Source organism: Schistocerca americana, chromosome 3 (assembly GCF_021461395.2).
Source record: "Schistocerca americana isolate TAMUIC-IGC-003095 chromosome 3, iqSchAmer2.1, whole genome shotgun sequence".
Classification (NCBI taxonomy): domain Eukaryota; kingdom Metazoa; phylum Arthropoda; class Insecta; order Orthoptera; family Acrididae; genus Schistocerca; species Schistocerca americana.
Window position 1 is genome coordinate 386,736,946 of NC_060121.1, and position 18,769 is coordinate 386,755,714.

Sequence of the window (18,769 nt, forward strand, 5' to 3'; positions counted from 1 at the left end):
ACTTTCCTCATGTCAGCACGTTGTAGGTGTCGCCACCGGTTCCAACCTTGTGTGCATGCTCTGCATATCACAGCATCTTCTGGCTGTCGGTTAAATTTCGCGTCTGTAGCTCGTCATCTTCGTGGTGTAGCAATTTTAATGGCCAGTAGTGTACTTTTATAGTAATTGCAACAATCTACAGATCCCTTCAAGGTAACTTTCAGTTATTCATGAAAAATCTAGAGGCATTATTGAGCTACCTGTCATACAAACAGAAGCAGTTAGTCGTTTGTGGTGATTTTAATGTAGATTTCTTAAAAGATACGGATAGTGATAATGAGCTAGAATCTTTGTTTGGTTGTTTCAATCTCGTATCCGTTGTAAACTCTGCAACTCGTGGGCAGCAGGGTGGTAGGTCACTTCTCGATAACATTTTCATAGACAGTGCTCTGGCAGAAACAATTAATGTGTACCCAGTTGTTAATGGGCTATCTGATAATGATGCGCAAGTAATGGAAATAACACATATAGCACCTTACAGGCTTGAGGCAGGTTCATACAAGGCAGAGAGGCTTATTGATGGGAACAGGATACAGAGTTTTAAGAGCAGCCTAGAAGAGGTAAAATGGGATGAAGTATACACAGAAAATGATGCTGATGCCAAAGTCAATTTATTCCGCCGTAAATTTGTCTCAATATTTGAGAGTTGCTTTTCTGAAACGTTACCCAAAAAAGCCATTACAAAGTCAATTAAGCCATAGATTACTAAAGGAATTAAGATATCTTGTAAGAGGAAGAGGGAAATATATTTACAGGCCAGAAAAATTCAGAATCCGACGTTACTTGCTTACTACAAAAGGTACTGCAATGTTTTAAGGAAAGTCATTAAGAAGTCGAGAAGCTTATGTGTTCTGACAGAAATTAATAATGCAGATAATAAGATTAAAACTATATGGAATATTGTCAAATGGGAGACAGGGCAGCATACCATAGCAATAAAGCGAAGTAATGATGTGAGTGTTAATTCACTAGTTACAAATATTTTTAACAATCAAGTTCTGCATGTAGCAGCATAAATAGGATTAAAGAGTTCAGTTGAAGAAGCAAAAAAAAAATGTTACAAATATCATTCCCTAAGGCTTTAGGCCTTTAGAAATAGCACCCCACTGACATTAATGGAATTATAAAGATACTGAAAAACAAGAGCTCATGTGGTGTTGATGGAGTCTCAAACAGAATTTTGAAGTGTTGTTCTAATTTAATAAGTGGAGTTCGTAGTGATATATGTATTGCTTCACTGGCACAGGGAATTTTTCCAGACAGATTGAAAAACGGAATTGTGAAACCTCTTCATAAGAAAGGGGACAAGAGTGACTTAAATAATTATAGACCAATCTCATTACTGACTTCATTTTCCAAAATATTCCAAAAAATTATATACAGTATTCAAGAGTAGTCTCACATTTAAGTGAAAATAATTTACTCAGCATGTCACAGTTCGGATTCCGGAAGGGTTACTCGACTGAGAATGCTATCTACACATTTACCCATCAAATAGTATGACTCTAATTAACAAATTATCGCCACTTGGTATTTTTTGTGATCTTTCCAAAGCATTTGAGTATGTTGTATCTTGTTACACTCATAGAAAACCTCAGGTGTTATGGAATTGAAGGCTACACACACAGCTGGTTTGAATCGTACTTAACGAACAGAAAGCAAAAGTTGTGCTGAATAACTCAAATAATGTTGGGAGTGTGGTAAATTCTAGTGAATGGGGAGTTATCACAAAGGGAGTCCCATTGCTGATCCTTATTCATGTGAATGACCTCTCACTTAACGTTCAGCAAGCAGAACTAGTACTTTTTGCTGATGACACGAGTGTTATAATAAATCTCACTCCAGAAAAGCACCTGAAGATATTATTAGGAATGTCTTTCAAAGAATTATTAAGTGGTTCTCAGAAAATGGACTCTCCCTTCATTTTGAAAAAACTGAGTATATCCAGTTCTGTACACCGAACAGTCATATCGACAGATGTATAATATGAACAGAACTCAGTTAACAGGATAGATTTCTCCAAGTTTTTGAGTGTTCACATTGATGCCAACTTGAACTAGAAGAAGTATATTACTGAGCTTCTCATACAATTAAGTTCAGCTTCTTTTGCTCTTCGTATAATCGCTAGTCTTGGTGGTAAACAGATCAGCCTCCTAACGCACTCTGCATATTTCCACTCAATAATATCGTATGAAATAATTTTCTGGGGTAACTCGCCAATTAGACATAAAGTATTGATTGGACAAAAGAGAGCAGTGAGAATAATTAGTGGTATTCACCCAAGGACGTCATGTAGGCACCTACTCAAGGAGTTAGGTATTTTAACTTCACCATCAGAGTACATATATTCGCTAGTGAAATTCGTACGTACAACACTAGAGGGAAAAATGACCTTTACTATCCGTTAGTGAAGCTGTCAGTTGCTCACAAAGGAGTACATTATTCAGCAACAAAAATCTTTGATCATTTGCCCAACAGCATAAAGTGTCTGGCAGGTAGCAGATCAAGTTTTAAATCTAGCTTAAAATCATTTCTCTTGGACAACTCCTTCTGTTCCATGGACGAGTTTCTGTTTCAAAACTGGTAAAAAAATGTACCTCTAAATGTAGTTGCATGTGTAGAACTAAAAATTTCAGTAATATTACTATTAGCACTATTCATGTGTGTATAAATATCTTGTAATCTGACTTTTTCCACTTCCTACCGATAAAATAATCGTGGAAATGATCTACGGAACGTGACATTACTAAACTAAACTAAACTGCGGTTACTCGTGCTTTACGTACTTGAGTTGCGCACGGCTCTGTTTAAAAAGAATAGCTGCCCACATACTCGTAACGTCACAACTCGTACCTTCGTTAACAGTCTGCAGTGGGACTCCGTGTCAAACTCCTGCAAATCTAGGATATGAAATCTGCGTGAAAGTTTGGAAACGTAACGTTTGACGACAAATATCGCACTGAGCAGTTTTTCGTTACTTTCGGCTCTTACAGAAAAATATCTCCGCAAATAACTAGATTTCTGTGTTTTTATTTGTTATTGACAACCACGCGATTCTAAATACAAAGTCTAAAGAAAGATTTTTGTATTTCACTTTGCTGCTGTATATCAAACTTCCGCAATATGCTACGGCAGGACTGTAGTGCAGAACACAAGGTGGCTTTGCACGTATAATGGCCTCCGCGTTGGAAAGGTGGCAAGGCTTGCGATTGAAAAACTCCATAATCGGTAATCTGCCAGTGTTATCTTTTGCTTTTCCAGACACGAGTAATTCCCTTAGCCATTAAGCTATTAATGAGCTTCGTCGAAAAACGTGGTGTCAGAAGACGGCTTTTACTTTCAGATATTCTACATCGTTATTACTGGTTTCGATGGCTAAACTACCGACATTTTTCAGAGGCTGGGTTACAGTTAACCCCGTAAAACAAGCTTATTTTCCATTTCCAGGAAAGCTAGGTCGTTATTTACGACAGATAATTTCCCTTGAAGCTTATACCGATGTGTGCCAGCTTTCTAGACAGTTGCACTCCACATACGTAAAAGAATTACATGTTTCCCTACCACCTAACTAAGATGGCCTTTTTTCTATTTCGTTGTGTGGATCTTCGATTAATTACGTTTTCTTAACCGTGGAGTCTTTCACACTATTTTATAAATAAGAGTAGTCTCATTTGCTTTGCAACGTGGTAATAGTACAATTGTATTTACGGTCGTATTCCACTTCAACAGTAGGTATAATACGTCCATTCCTGAATTCTCCTTATTTTAATAACGGTCGATTTCTTATTTGTCTGTGTTCATGAATTTCATTACGAACTCCTTGCCTTAAACAACTGTTGAGCAGACAAACAGAATTTCTTGAGTATTACACCAAAGAAAGTTTTTCTTTTTGTAATGAGATGTCTGCAACTCACTTTATATGAGCACGTAAACAATTATATGACAAATGATGATCCTTGTTCCCATTTTTTTAAACTTTTTTAATTTATTGGCATTCTAAACGTACTTATACAGCCATCTCAACACTGTAAATATTACAGCTGTTTAACGTTTCAGAGTACGCATTAATTTATGACGGTAACCTGGTACTAAGTTACATAGGCTTAACAAAGAACAGATTCCGAGACAAGACAAATTTTACATCCACAGTATAATGAAACGAGTAGAAAAGACGCAAATGTAACACGGAATACAAAAAGGTAGTACGCTATAAAAAATCTACTGGTAACACAGTAACAAAACGACAAATCGCCGTTATTAGACTTTTGGAATATTCCCAATTTAATCCATATTGATGATAATGTATCTAAATTAGTAATAAAATGTTCTTTTGTGCATTATATTGGTTGGACAGAGACATATATGCATCAGTTATCGGGAAGCCTCACCAAAAATTGTCTTCCCGGAAACGCACGAAGGTATAGATTCGTTCGTGTTAAGAACGTTACGGCAATCCTGAAACACGATGCACTCGTACAACAATGCCGGCGTGGCTGCGGCGGCTATCCTCTCTTCGAGTTTACTTCTTCTCTGAAGAGCTGAATTTTTAAATGCAAGTCCTCGTCACTTCGGGAGAAGTGACTCGCACATGTCGGAACTTTTACTTAAGGCAATAATGAGACAACTCGAATACATACGTCTTTCTTGCACCTGTCAGAACACCGACAGACACCGAGATCGATGAAAAAATACAAATGAGCTACATAAAATAATGCTATTTCTGTTCTTCAATTTTCTGTCAGCGTAGATATAATCATACGTCCCTAAGACACCTTTGGCGCACGGAGACGGCGCAAATATTCATTTATGTGTGTAGGCCATTTAAAGAACCTTCACATCGTCCTGTAACAATTGTTTCAAAAGCTGCGGACAAAGAACTAAATATTTGTGAAGGTCTGTAAGTTATTGCCACTTCTTAACGCTGCTTGACGTATTATTTCTTTCGTCGTCAAACGGCAGGGCCGTGTTGGCGCTCGACACAGAACTGGTTGTTCATAATCCTGTTGATAGAGAGGATTTTCCCATCCGAATTTGTTTCGCGAATTCTAACCGTTATACATGGGGCAGTCACATTATTGTGGCCACAGCCCATGTTCAATAACGTGCAATAACCACTCGCAGACGATGGGTGCCAGCACCACCAGGGGAGGGTATATAAAGCACATCATGGTGAGGAGAGAGGGGGGGGGGGGGGTGAGAGGGCGCGGGCAACAGTGCAGTCATTGTCGTATTGCGCCAATGGAGCGATTTATCTGACATCCAAAATGGCATGATCATTGGCTTTCGGGCCAACGGTGGAAGCAATTCCGAAACGACAAGTCTGTACACAATTCGCATGCCGCCATGATTAAAGTACAAGGTGTTTAGAAGTGAATGTCGTGGTTTTAACGCTAACTTACAGTTATAAATGATATGTCAAATGAAAGAGCAACTCAACAGTTGTGTTTGGCGCCAGTGCACATGCGCAGCGCGCAATGTTTCCGCCGCAAAGATGGCGACTAGTGAACAGAAAGCGTTTTGTGTTTTGCAGTTTGCAAAGATCGAATCTGTAGTTACTGTGCAACGTGCATTCCGGCTGAATGGTTCAAATGGCTCTGAGCGCTATGGGACTTAACATCTGAGGTCATCAGTCCCCTAGAACTTAGAACTACTTAAACCTAACTAACCTAAGGACATCACACACATCCATGCCCGAAGCAGGATTCGAACCTGCGACCGCAGCGGTCGCGCGTCCAGACTGAAGCGCCTAGAACCGCTCGGACACAAAGGCCGGCCATTGCGGCTGAAGTTCGGTTGTGATCCTCCAAATGATAATAACATTCGTAAATTTTGTCAAGGTACTGCACTCATAACGCCAACTGGTTGACACAATGCAAACTCGATGAGTTTACAATTCTGTTTGCGCATCAATCATATTTGTACTTCAAAACTGAACGAAAGAAACATATGTAGTAGGCCTGTATTGTTAAATACATGGAATAAAACCATACGTCTCTAAATTACTCGTAATTATATTGCGCAACGCTACTAACGGATCACTTTTTCGAAACGTCGTAATAGTCTCCCATTGCATCGTAAGTTCGAAATTTGGCTCTAAGGTGCCTACAAACTCTGTAATGGTACAAAAGAGTGGAGCCCTGCGACATCACACTTTGGCTCGACGACACTTCGAACATCAAGGTGTAGGCAAATGAAAAAAAAAAAAAATGGGTGGCCGACACCGCTGCTCGGAATCGACACAAAAAGGCCTTAGGGGCTGACGTAAAGGGTGTCAACGAAACCACCCCTTTCCTTGGGGTTAAGTCCCTCGCATTTCACGATGGTAAACGACAGCTCCCAGTGTGATGAGGAACAGGACGAAATTCACGACAGCGTTCGCCATCGCTGACACCCTTGAGAGATTCATCACTTCTCCAAGGACACAGCGGGCCAGCAAACGCCACTAAACGTGTTCACACTAGTTTGGAGCGCAGTGCGCTCGTCGTTTTCGCACTTGTGTACAGCACTAGAGACCGTTCAAACCATTCGATAAAATTTGAACGCGATCCAAAGGAGCAAAGCGTGCTTAGGCTTTTTCAGCCCTCCTGTTTCGTGCGTGCCTGCGGCGTGGTCGCTTCTGAGCTCTGACTTGCTTTTTATTTCGTACGTGTCTACACCTTGCTGTTTCAAGTGTCGCCGAGCCAGAGTATGACGTCACAGTGCGCCACGCTTTTGCGTCGTTACAGAGGAAGGTTGTCGCCACCTTTGAGCCAAATTTCAAACTACTCAGTCCCAATGGGACATAGTCACGGTGTTACGAAAAAGTGTGTTACGCAATGTATAAGTAGCAATTGAGAAATTAGTGCCCATCCGTAAATGTCGTGCAAAACGGAAGCAAAAAGGACATCATTCATTGCACATCCAGGATATATCTATCATCACTAGAGACATTATCTACGCTGTTACTCACGAGGCTACCAACTATACCTGTGACGTAGAACAGCTTCAGAACGTTGCAACAAATATTTTATACGGACAGCGTAAATACGATATCAGTAAGCTAATATAATTAGTCAGTTAACGTTTTCTCAGTAAGTTAAACATTTCTGAATAGGGGATTTTCTTCACTTATCGTTTTATAACGAACAAAGATCGAAATTAGTAACACAAATCAAGAGAAATAAATTGCAGTTTGTAGGCTTTTCCTCTCGAAATTAGTAACACAAATCAAGAGAAATAAATTGCAGTTTGTAGGCTTTTCCTCTATGTTTTTTTTCCGCATCCTTCGTTTCAATAGTTTAGTTCGCGGCGATCGGTCGTGGGTAGGGTGATTTACACGCTTCGTTGCGAAAACTGACCGTGTTGCCTAAAACGGAAACGTGTCTCTTCACTTTACTAACATTGAAGTTCTTCAGGTTTAAGAGGAAAAATGTTGCTTTCAGAGGCTAACAGTAGATACCATTTTTACTCCGTTTATTCAAGCCGTAAGATAACAGTAGATACCATTTTTACTCCGTTTATTCAAGCCGTAAGAAACATATTTCTTAACAATGCCAAGACTCATGGTCGTATTAGCAGTTAAATTTTAGTTCCAGTTACACACACAAGCCTGCTATTGCTATATTGCGTTCCCAACTCAAACTTCAGAGTATATTAGTCCACGGCAGCCTTCACAGTTGTTCAAGCAATAATACCTCCCACCAACGGATGCAACTGACTAACAATGACAATACTGTTTTGTCACCTGATTTAGTGTGTAACTGCGCGCACCTTCCGCATCTAAAACGAATGATCACTCACTGTTACCCTACCATTCGACAAATAGCCTGTAAATTTATGTTTGATCACATCTGTATAGAGCTGGTAAAGTTTTGTTGTGACTCAACCGCACGAGACCGTTCCGCGCAGTACTCTATCGATAACTTTCTTCGTCTCGTTTACTGGTGCGTTGCCGGAAGCGCTTGGGCCCAGTTGACCGAAACTAGCAGCCCAAGATCTCTTCTTGCAAAAGGCACTAAGAATAACTCCACTACGCAGTACCACTGCAGATAACAGTATCCCTTACAAGCTTAGAATTATGATATGTTGAGTTTATTCTATACAGCGCATTAACCCCTGTGATAGATACAGTGTGTCCCAAACCTTTAAGATGAAAACTATACACATGATACAGTATCCTAAACTGACTTCCGACAAGGAACCAATGGTCTGCATTTTTATTCACGTAAACAACTTACACGTTATGTCAACAATGCTAATCTTAATGTATGTCTTACATTTGGGTTCACGGTTCAAACTCATTTGACCTCATTGTTTGCACACGTAGTTTGTGTTAGATGTGTAACTGTTGCCCCACCAGCACTCTCCACCTCGTATTCTACAAAGTATATGTTTTATGTGTTAGTCGCCGTGCACTTATGAATCCTGTCCCTTACGGTCAAACGATATCTTATACTGTATCCTCATCTTCTGCCGTATGAACGACTCTTGGTTGAAAATTCTCGCCAGCTCCTTGGGCATTAAACAGCTCAGTTTTTCAAAAGTTTCTAGGCACAATTTCAAGTTTCTTCCAGTTAGGATGGCGCCTGTTACGAAACTTTTACCTGTGCATTCTTTCGTCTTTCTGAACATCACATCTTGTTGCACCAGGCATTAAGTGTACATCTGGAAGTTTCTTTTACTGGCAGTGCTCCCATCTTCGAAAGCAGGTCACGAACAGAAAACAGTGGTAAACTTCCACCGGAGACACAGAATTCTGTAATACTGTTTTTTGAAGTAAGTTCCACCAACATGAATGCTGCTGGCACTTGTTTCTTACGAAAAAAGTAGTCTACACACTCGCGCGCAGTGTCCCTTGACGATTCAAGACTTCGGGGTGCCTGAAATATTCATTTTCGACCAGTGGCTGGTTATCTCAAAATACTGAATTTAGGGTCTTCTACTGGAGTCCGGTGATATCCGGACACGGAGACTCGCGGACACCGGATATTTGCGGACACAACCGGTTCAAGGAAGGATTTACTTAGTCCAAAGAACCGGTTGTTGCGCACGCTTTTCCTTCCCCCACCTCTCGGCCGTCAGTGAATCAGCCACTCGTGTACTCTGTTTACGTTTTCACTGTCCATATTGTCAGTCTTTGAATTGTGATCATAGGATCTCTGTTTTGGTGCATAAGTTCTTAGCGTTTTTCCGTAAATTTAATAAAGACAACAAATACACGTTCTCCTTCACTATTTACAACAGTCTTCCAACTCTAGGGTAACTTTTCGATTCCATGACTGTAGAAAACACGTGTTTTGAGGCGAAGAGCTCATCGATCCATGTTCGGAACACATTTTCATCCGAAAAGAAAGTTCGTTGAAGGTTATTTGATAGAGAGTTGCAAAGATGAAAATCTAAGGGCACAAAATCAACTAAATAAGGTGTGTGCGGAATGACTTCCCATCTCAACTCGTGTATAGTGCTTTTTTTTTGTCAGACTAGCAGAAAGCGGATGGGCGTTATCATGCAGCAACATCACTTAGTCTTTCTGGTCGTTGGTCTTGGACTGCGTCTGTAAGACGTCTCAGTTGTTGACAATAAAAATCAGCCCAATAAATGTTTACAATCAAAAACAAATGGGCTAATGTACCTTCCATAGATGCCAAGTGAATTGGTCCTCATGGATGTGAGTATGTCAGATACCTTAAACGTATAATCATTTAAAAGATAATAAGAAACTTGTCACAAAACATCTAAATGTTCAATACACTGAGGTGCATATGATAATTCTTAGGGTACAATACTCATGCGTCACGTCATCAAACAGAAAAATCATTTTACAACATTTATATACAATGGTCGCAATAGTGCACTTAATTTGTACACAGGTGAGATTGTGCTAGTGTTCACATTACTTCATATTATTGGTAACATACACACATCCGTTAGTTGCACTAAGAAAGTCGTCAATGGTGTGGGAGGAGGTGGCTACCAATATATCATATCCTTTAGGATCCTCTTAAACTGAACTCTCTTGATAGTAAAATTTTTATGCATTTTTTTATTTTATTTCGATTTTTTGTTTTTCGACGCCCATAATAATGGTTTACACGATAACGTACTGTTTGTTGCTCTCTTTTTAACTTGGATTATTCTTATACTTGTTACTCATAGACGGTTTTCTGAACCTGCACTCTTATCCACCATGTTGGATACTTCGAGAGAATCATTACCACCGCGGAATGGTTACCGAAATTGACATGGAGTGCTTTAATATGAACAAACCGAAGTGTTCAAATAATAATCCCTTTCTTCTACTCCAAAAGCAAGTGGAAAACGTTTTTTGGCCTGAGAATACGTCTCAAATGGCTGCATATGCATTCATGCACATATTCACGCGACAAATTTATATAATAAAATTTTTTTGAATTGAATTCTTAGGTAGTACAAGCATGTGCAGTAATAATTACATTCAACACTTCAGAATGTGGTTAACATTTAATTCTCTAGGACACTGCTTTCATTTTAAATATTAAAATATCGTTTTTATTTGTCGAATTCAGTCACATCCTCAGTTCAGCTGCGAAAAACTGCTATCATTCCGAACAGTTATCAAATTTATACAGTAAATTGTTGGCTGTAAAGTACATGTTAGTCGCCAGAAAGTATCACAGAAGATGACGGATCTGAACATCCAACTGTAGCTGTTCGTAGTTACATGCTGATCAAAATCTAAATCTGCAGAGATTTAAGACCTTATCCCTGTTCGTTTATATTTGTATAATATTCTGTAGTAGTACTGATCTTCATACCATATAAAATAACGATCTTAAATGTGATGAAGGCGAACAAAACGGGGCTTAGAATATCATCGACGTTCCACTGTGCTGTAAGTGTGCCACGGATTACAACCAAAGGGATCCTGCTATGAAAAGAAATGGCGCCCCACACCATCAATCCTGGTTGTCGGGCCGTATCACTGGCGACAGTCAGATTGTTATCCGATCGCTCTCCGGGGCGTCTTCAGAAACCTATTCGGCCTGGAAAGTAATTGCCTTCAGTGATGAGTTCCACCCTGAATTGAGCCCCGATGGCCAGCGGGGATACCAATCTGACTGTGGCACGCCATACGGTCCGACAAAAGGAGCGATGGTCTGGGATGCAACATCTTTTCGTAGCATGACCCGTTTGGTTGTCGAGCGCGGCACTCTAACAACAGTACGTCGACGATATTCAGCGCCAGGTTTTGTTGCCCGTTACGACAAGCCATCCTGAGCCTACATCTCAGCAAGATAATACCCACGCGCACATGGCGAGATTCCCTACTGCTTGTCTCTGTGCTTGCCAAATCCTACTTTGGCCACCAAATTCGCCAGATCTCTCCGCAGTTGAGAACGTTTGGAGCAATATGGGCGGAGCCCTCCAGCCAGAGCGGAATTTTGACGATCTAACGAGCCAAATGGGCAAAATTTGGCACGATATCCCTCAGGAGGATATCCAACAATTCAATCAGTCAATGACGAGCCAAATAACTGCTTGCATAAAGGCCAAAGTTGGACCAACGCGTTATTGACTCGCCCATTCGTTTGTCTGTACAGTTACACCACATTTACTGATCTACGTTTATCTCCTTCGTGGTGTGTATTTTTTTTGTATTGCCTTGTTAATTACATACAACAGTGCTCTTTCTCGCAAGTGAGTTACTTCGATTTTGTGACTTCAGTCTGATTAAAAAACGAAAGATTTAACTGCTGTGCGTGAAACGAGCTGCAATGACATTTGTATATTTCCTTGTGACAAGTATAGGCCGGTTTTTCTGACTGTGAGCGATTTCCAAGGGCGTGGTTAGGCAGCACAGCTTACATTGCCGCTAGTGGAAGGAGCAGCAGTAACCATTATACTGCTGCTTGCCACATGGGAGAAAATCGTTTCACCTGGATCTTGATGCGGCATGTTACTACGAAACTTGATTGCAATGGGCAAATATGCAATGTCATTTTGACGTCACTCCACAGAAAGAAGCGGGTGAGGTAGGCTGCGCCACATTGTTTTGGTGCCTCTAACGGCTTGCTACGGCATTTTGGCACTGGTATTTCAGAGAGCACTAAGATTGAACAAATAAACGTCAGAATTGGAGGAAATGATATAAAACAAACGAAACAATGCAAATATATTGGAAGAAAAATAACTGACCACGGGAGAAGCAAATTGGACCTAAAAGAAAGAATTCGAGAAGGAAAAGCAATGTTCACGAATAAAACATTCGGTAGCTCTCTGCGTATTAAATGACAATTCATGAAAGACCTTTTTGGACGGTTACTCTAAGCTTCTAACCAAATATGGTGGGGAATGCGAACGTAAACCTATTTACTCTATTCCAAGCCACAAAAGAAACGACACTACGCGCATTTACAATACGCCTAAGAAAACGCGGATTATCAAAAACGCACACAAAGGACAGTAAAAAGTGACCTAAGTTAACTGGTACAGAAGTCATGCGGTTCCTTTCCGTTCTTTATTATCTGTGCGTAGTGCAGCTGTCGAGAATGCTAGTATAAGCTTGTATCTCGAGCAGGGCGTTGTAGGACGATGAAGTGACAACAGCAACGAAAAAATCATGACTGATGTAAAACAATGCAAAATCTCCAAGAATGGCGAAGTTTTACGAAAGCTCAAAATTTAACGTGATCTTCGATACGAGACGCTTTTAATAGTTTGCACTATGAAACTCTATCTGGAAATCTGGTAGGAAACCCAAAGAGTTTCAGATCGTATGTGAAGTGCATCAGTGCAAGATGCAATCAATATCTTCACTGCACAATAACAAAGTTGATGTTACTGATGACAGAGCCACTGAAGCAGAGTTACTAAACACGGTTTTTTGAAATTACTTCACCAAACAAGGCAAAGTAAATATTCCGAAATTCTTATTAAGAGTGTGGTGTCACGGCCAGACACCACACTTGCTAGCCTTTAAATCGGCCGCGGTCCGGTAGTATACGTCGGACCCGCGTGTCGCCACTGTCAGTGATTGCAGACACGGCAGGTCTAGAGAGACGTCCTAGCACTCGGCCCAGTTGTACAGCCGACTTTGCTAGCGATGGTTCACTGACAAATTACGCTCTCATTAGCCTTCAGCTACGTCATTTGCTACGACCTAGCAAGGCGCCATTATCAATTGCTATTTATCTTGTGATGCATGTACCGTCAGACCGATGTTCACCAATTATGGATTATAGTTAAGTATTCCAGAAGCTACGTACTATTTTTGCTACTATATAGACCTTGTCATTTTCCAGACCTCACACCATCCTGCGGACCTCACACCATCCTGCGTGAGCTTAAACGTGTGCCTTTCGGCTTCCTCTCATAGTGGCTCGGCTGTCTTGCCAAGTCACAACAAAGAGCAACTGTCAACATGAGTAAGTTAGAAGTAGGTATCCTCGGTACAGCAAAGCAGCTTAAATCACTTAATAAAGGCAAAGCCTCTGGTCCATTTTGTAGTTACACTACTGGCCATTAAAATTGCTACACCAAGAAGAAATGCAGACGATAAACGGGTATTCATTGGACAAATATATTATACTGGAACTGACATGTGATTACATTTTCACGCAATTTGGGTGCGTAGATCCTGCGAAATCCGTACCCAGAACAACCACCTCTGGCCGTAATAACAGCCGTGATACGACTGGGCATTGAGTCAAACAGAGCTTGGATGGCGTGTACAGGTACAACTGCCCGTGCAGCTTCAATACGATACCACAGTTCATCAAGAGTAGTGACAGGCGTATTGTGACGAGCCAGTTGCTCGGCCACCATTGACCAGACGTTTTCAATTGGTGAGAGATCTGGGGAATGTGCTGGCCAGGGCATCAGTCGAACATTTTCTGTATCCAGAAAGGCCCGTACAGGACCTGCAACATGCGGTCGTGCATTACCCTGCGGAAATGTAGGGTTTCGCGGGGATCGAACGAAGGGTAGAGCCAAGGGTCGTAACACATCTGAAATGTAACGTCCACTGTTCAGAGAGCCGTCAATGCGAACAAGAGGTGACCGAGACGTGTAACCAGTAGCACCCCATACCATTATGCCGGGTGATACGCCAGTATGGCGATGACGAATACACGCTTCCAATGTGCGTTCACCGCGATGTCGCCAAACACGGATGCGACCATCATGATGCTGTAAACAGAACCTGGATTCATCCGAAAAAATGACGTTTTGCCATTCGTGCACCCAGGTTCGTCCTTGATACACCATCAGAGCAATGTCGCGATATGATAAACCACAATCGCAATAGGCTACAATCCGACCTTTATCAACCTCGTAAACGTGATGGTACGCATTTCTCCTCCCTACACGAAGCATCACAGAACGTTTCACCAGGCAACTCCGGTCAACTGCTGTTTGTGTATGAGAAATCGGTTGGAAACTTTCCTCATGTCAGCACGTTGTAGGTGTCGCCACCGGCGTCAACCTTGTGCGAATGCTCTGGAAAGCTAATCATTTGCATATCACAGCATCTTCTTCCTGTCGGTTACATTTCACATCTGTATCACGTCAGCGTCGTGGTGTAGTAATCTTAATGGCCAGTAGTTTAGTTTCCTTCCACAGTATGCAGATACAATACCTCCATACTTAGAAATCAAATAGAATTGCCGCTCGTCGAAGGATCTGTGGACAAAGAGTGGAAAGTCACACACGCCACACCAGTACCCAAGAAACTTAATAATAGCAATCAGCTGAATTACAAATCCATGTCACTAACGTTCATTTGCAGTTGGATTGTTGAACGTACATTGTATACAACATTATGAATTACGTCGAAGAAAATGATTTATTGACAAATAGTCAACACTGATTCAGAAAACATCATAATCGTGAAACTCAATTACCTCTTTATTCACATGAAATAATGGGTGCTACCGACGGGTGTGTCAAATTGATTCCACATTTTTAGATTTCCAGGAAGGTTTTGACACCGTTCCTTACAAGCGACATCTAATCAAATTGCGTACCTATGGAGTACCGCCTTAGTTGTGCGACTGGATTCATGGTTTCCTGTCAGAAAGATCACAGTTCGTAGTAACCGTCGGAAAATCGCCGTGTAAAACAGAAGTAATATCAGACGTACCACAGGGAAGTGTTACGGAGCCTCTTCTGATCTATGCAAACGACATAGGAGACAATCTGAGCAACCCTCTCACATTGTTTACAGATGCTGTCATTTGCCGTCTTTTAAAGTCATCAGATGATCAAAACCATCTGCAATATGGTTTAGACAAGATATCTATGTGGTACCGGGTGACAATCGGGTCTAAATAATGAAAAGTGTGAAGTCATCCACACGAGTACTAATAGCAGTCCGCTGAATTTCGATTACACGACAAACTACAGAAATCTAAGGCTGTTAATTTAGCTAAATACCTGGGGATTATAATTACGAATAATTTAAATTGGAACAATGACAAAGATAATGTTGTGGAGAAAGCAAACCAAAGACTGCGATTTATTAGCTGAACATTTAGGAAAGGCAACGTTTTTACTAAAGAGACTTACACTACGCTTGGCCGTCTTATTCTGGAGTACTGCTCCGTATTCTGGGATCATATAGGACTGACGGAGGACATCGAAAATGTTCAAAGATAGGCAGCTCGTGTTTTATTATCACGAAGTTGTGGAGAGAGTGGCACGGATAATACGCGCATTGAGCTGGCAATTATTAAGACAAAGGCATTGCGGCAGGATCTTCTCATGAAATTTCAACCACCAACTTTGTCCTCAGATTGCAAAAATTTTCGTATGCGCCCACCTACGTCGGGTTGAATGACCATCACAATAAAATAAGAGAAATCAGAGCTCCCACGAAAAGACTTACGTGTTCATTTCTCCCTCGCGCCGTTCGTGAGTGGAGCGGTAGAGAAATAACTTGAAGATGGTTCGATGAACCCTCTGCCAGGCACTTAATTGTGAATTGCAGACTAATCATATAGATGTAGATGTAGAGGCGCCAACGTAAACATTTAAGAGGGAAGAAAGACGGTTAAGAGGCGCATTTGGTACGCAGTGGTACTGAATTACTGTGAAACATGCACAGTAAGCAAAAATTGAATGAAATCTATTAAAGCATTTGATGTGTGGTTCTGGAATCGGCTGTTAAAACCACCACCCAGGAAGCGCTGCAAAGAACTGACGAATAAAAGTCATTTAGAAGAACGATAAAGTGGAGAAAATCCTTTCTTCCAGGAGTGCTAGTTCTGCAAGGTATGCAGGAGAGTTTCTGCGAAGTTTGGAAGGTAGGAGACGAGGTACTGGTGGAATTAAAGCTTTGAGGACGGACCGTGAGTCTTGCTTGGGTGGCTCGGTTGGTAGAGCACTTGCCCGCGAAAGGCAAAGGTCTCCAGTTCGAGTCTCTGTCCGGCACAGGAAGTTTCACTAGTGGATTGGATCCCAAATACGATACAGGTAGTTCCTTGTTAATGTCGGAACCAACATCTTCCTGCATCAATGAGCTTTGCATTACCCACGTTACTGCATTGCCGCCGGCCGGTGTGACCGAGCGGTTCTAGGCGCGTCAGTCTGAAACCGCGTGACCGCTACGGTCGCAGATTCGAATCCTGCCTCAGGCATGGATATGCGTGATGTCCTTAGGTTAGTTAGGTTTAAGTAGTTATAAGTTCTAGGGGATTGATGACCTCAAATGTTAAATCACCATAGTGCTCAGAGCCATTTTGTTACTGCATCTCGCGGAGTGCATCCTTCACTGGTCAAGGTGCGAGATCCGGACTATAGGGTGGGTGAGGAATAACAGTCCAGTGAATTTTTGTGATGATGAGAGACATCTCACCCAACGACTCACCGTGCTTTTGTCCACTGTCAAATATCAAAAATGGTTCAAATGGCTCTGAGCACTATGCGACTTAACTTCTGAGGTCATCAGTCGCCTAGAACTTAGAACTAATTAAACCTAACTAACCTAAGGACATCACACACATCCATGCCCGATGCAGGATTCGAACCTGCGACCGTAGCTGTCGCGCGGTTCCAGACTGTAGCGCCTAGAACCGCTCGGCCACTTCGGCCGGCAAGACTGAAGACCTGTACCTGCAAACTTGATTATGTAACTCTATTGTATCGAAGTGGTAATCAAAGCTTTATGACTACCTGTGGTATCAGGGAAGCAAAAATAACATTCGTCAAGCCCTCTGCTGCCCGCTCCGAAACAGAGTTTATTGCGCGGTTAACCAGTGGTATCTCAAGCAAGCTGTTGTAGGTCAATGGAGTCACAGCTAACCGCCAAACAGAAGCGTCGCCTGCTTCAGGGTTCGCTGCGCCGTTGGCAGAGACCTCGGGCCGCGACCTCCGGGGTCGGCCTCACATATCTGGCCGCATCCCGCCGGCACGCGACGCAACAGCCAGTCCGGGGTCATCACTCGGCGAGCACGCGCCCGCTATCAAGGGTCAGCACGCCTGCAAGGCCCCGCATAAGCGCTGCACCCGCCGACAAACCGGCGGCCACTGGATACGGCGATTTTTTCGAAATAGTTGTTATGGATGAGTCTTCCAGGAAAATCAGCACCGTTCGTTTACATCACAGACGCAAATACTGCTCCGGATTCGTTTCTAAGTCTTTCACAGATGGAGAAGGTAGTCCGTCGTGTCCTTTCCAAAGGAGCTATATCAATATTTTTCTTAATCTACTCTAATAAACCACGGAAAAAAGCTAAATTCGGTTGGCTCAATTGGGAACTGACCAACGGTCCTCATAGATATGAATACACCGTTTTGCCACGATTACTAAACAGGGAACTCTCATAGATGCGAATATTTTGTTGTCAGAAGGACATCCAAAGATAATGAATGAAAGTCTATCATTCTTATGGGCATGCGACTGCGGCTGACAGTATTAAGTACTGGAAGTGGAACACCATGGCCGTATTTTCGAAGTATTTATTACTGAAATGACTAGTTTCAACGCTGCACTTGCGACATCTTCAGGTCCTACTGTAAACCAAATTGGAACTTCCAGTCTTTAGCTCGTGTATCGTAGGACCCATACAATAACTAGATATCGTGAACCGCTACTCATCGGGAGTGTAAATTCCGAACTGCCCGAGATACTACAAGTTCAAAATATACACTCCTGTTGCATGGCGGACCATTACACCCAGTCCGCGGTCCCTGGTGACTACACTTTCGGAAGGTACACTCCTGATCAACAGTGGTCCATGGTACCTAGTTACGGTATGGGTCCTGTGACACATCAACCAATGACTGCAAGTACTTACTTGCTTTATAGTAGGACCTGAAGATGACGCAAATGTAGCGTTGAAACTGAATAATAAATACTTTGAAAATACGGCTGTGATGTTCCACTTCCATTACTTAAAATCGTGAAGGGGAACGTTTTAGATTCTTAAGAATAAAGACCGATTAAAAGCTCTCTTGAAAGAGCCATGCTCAGGTACTTGTACCGTGACGGAGTCCTGCAATCTTTATTACCAGTGAACATCCGATTATTTAAAGAATCGAACACCCATTTATATAACAGCTTCAAACCTCTCATTACTTTACAAATGAGGTAATGTGTTAAATATTTTACTTTAAGCAAGTAAACGAGAAAAAAATGTAGGAAAAGTTTGAAATTATGCTTAAAATTTGTTGGTAGTCCCTAAGCGCTCTCATTCCTAAACGCTGCTTGAGTATAGTCCTTGTCCTTTGTGATCCATTTTAGGCAAAAATATGATGACGTCATATCCCATGAACT

The 18,769-nt window shown here is 41.8% G+C and overlaps 1 protein-coding gene across 1 annotated transcript in view; it reads left to right on the top strand.

The window, feature by feature from the left end:
* The window catches only part of LOC124606105, a 236,930-nt gene that overhangs the window by 87,861 nt on the left and 130,300 nt on the right, over positions 1-18,769 (top strand). The window lies entirely within an intron of this gene.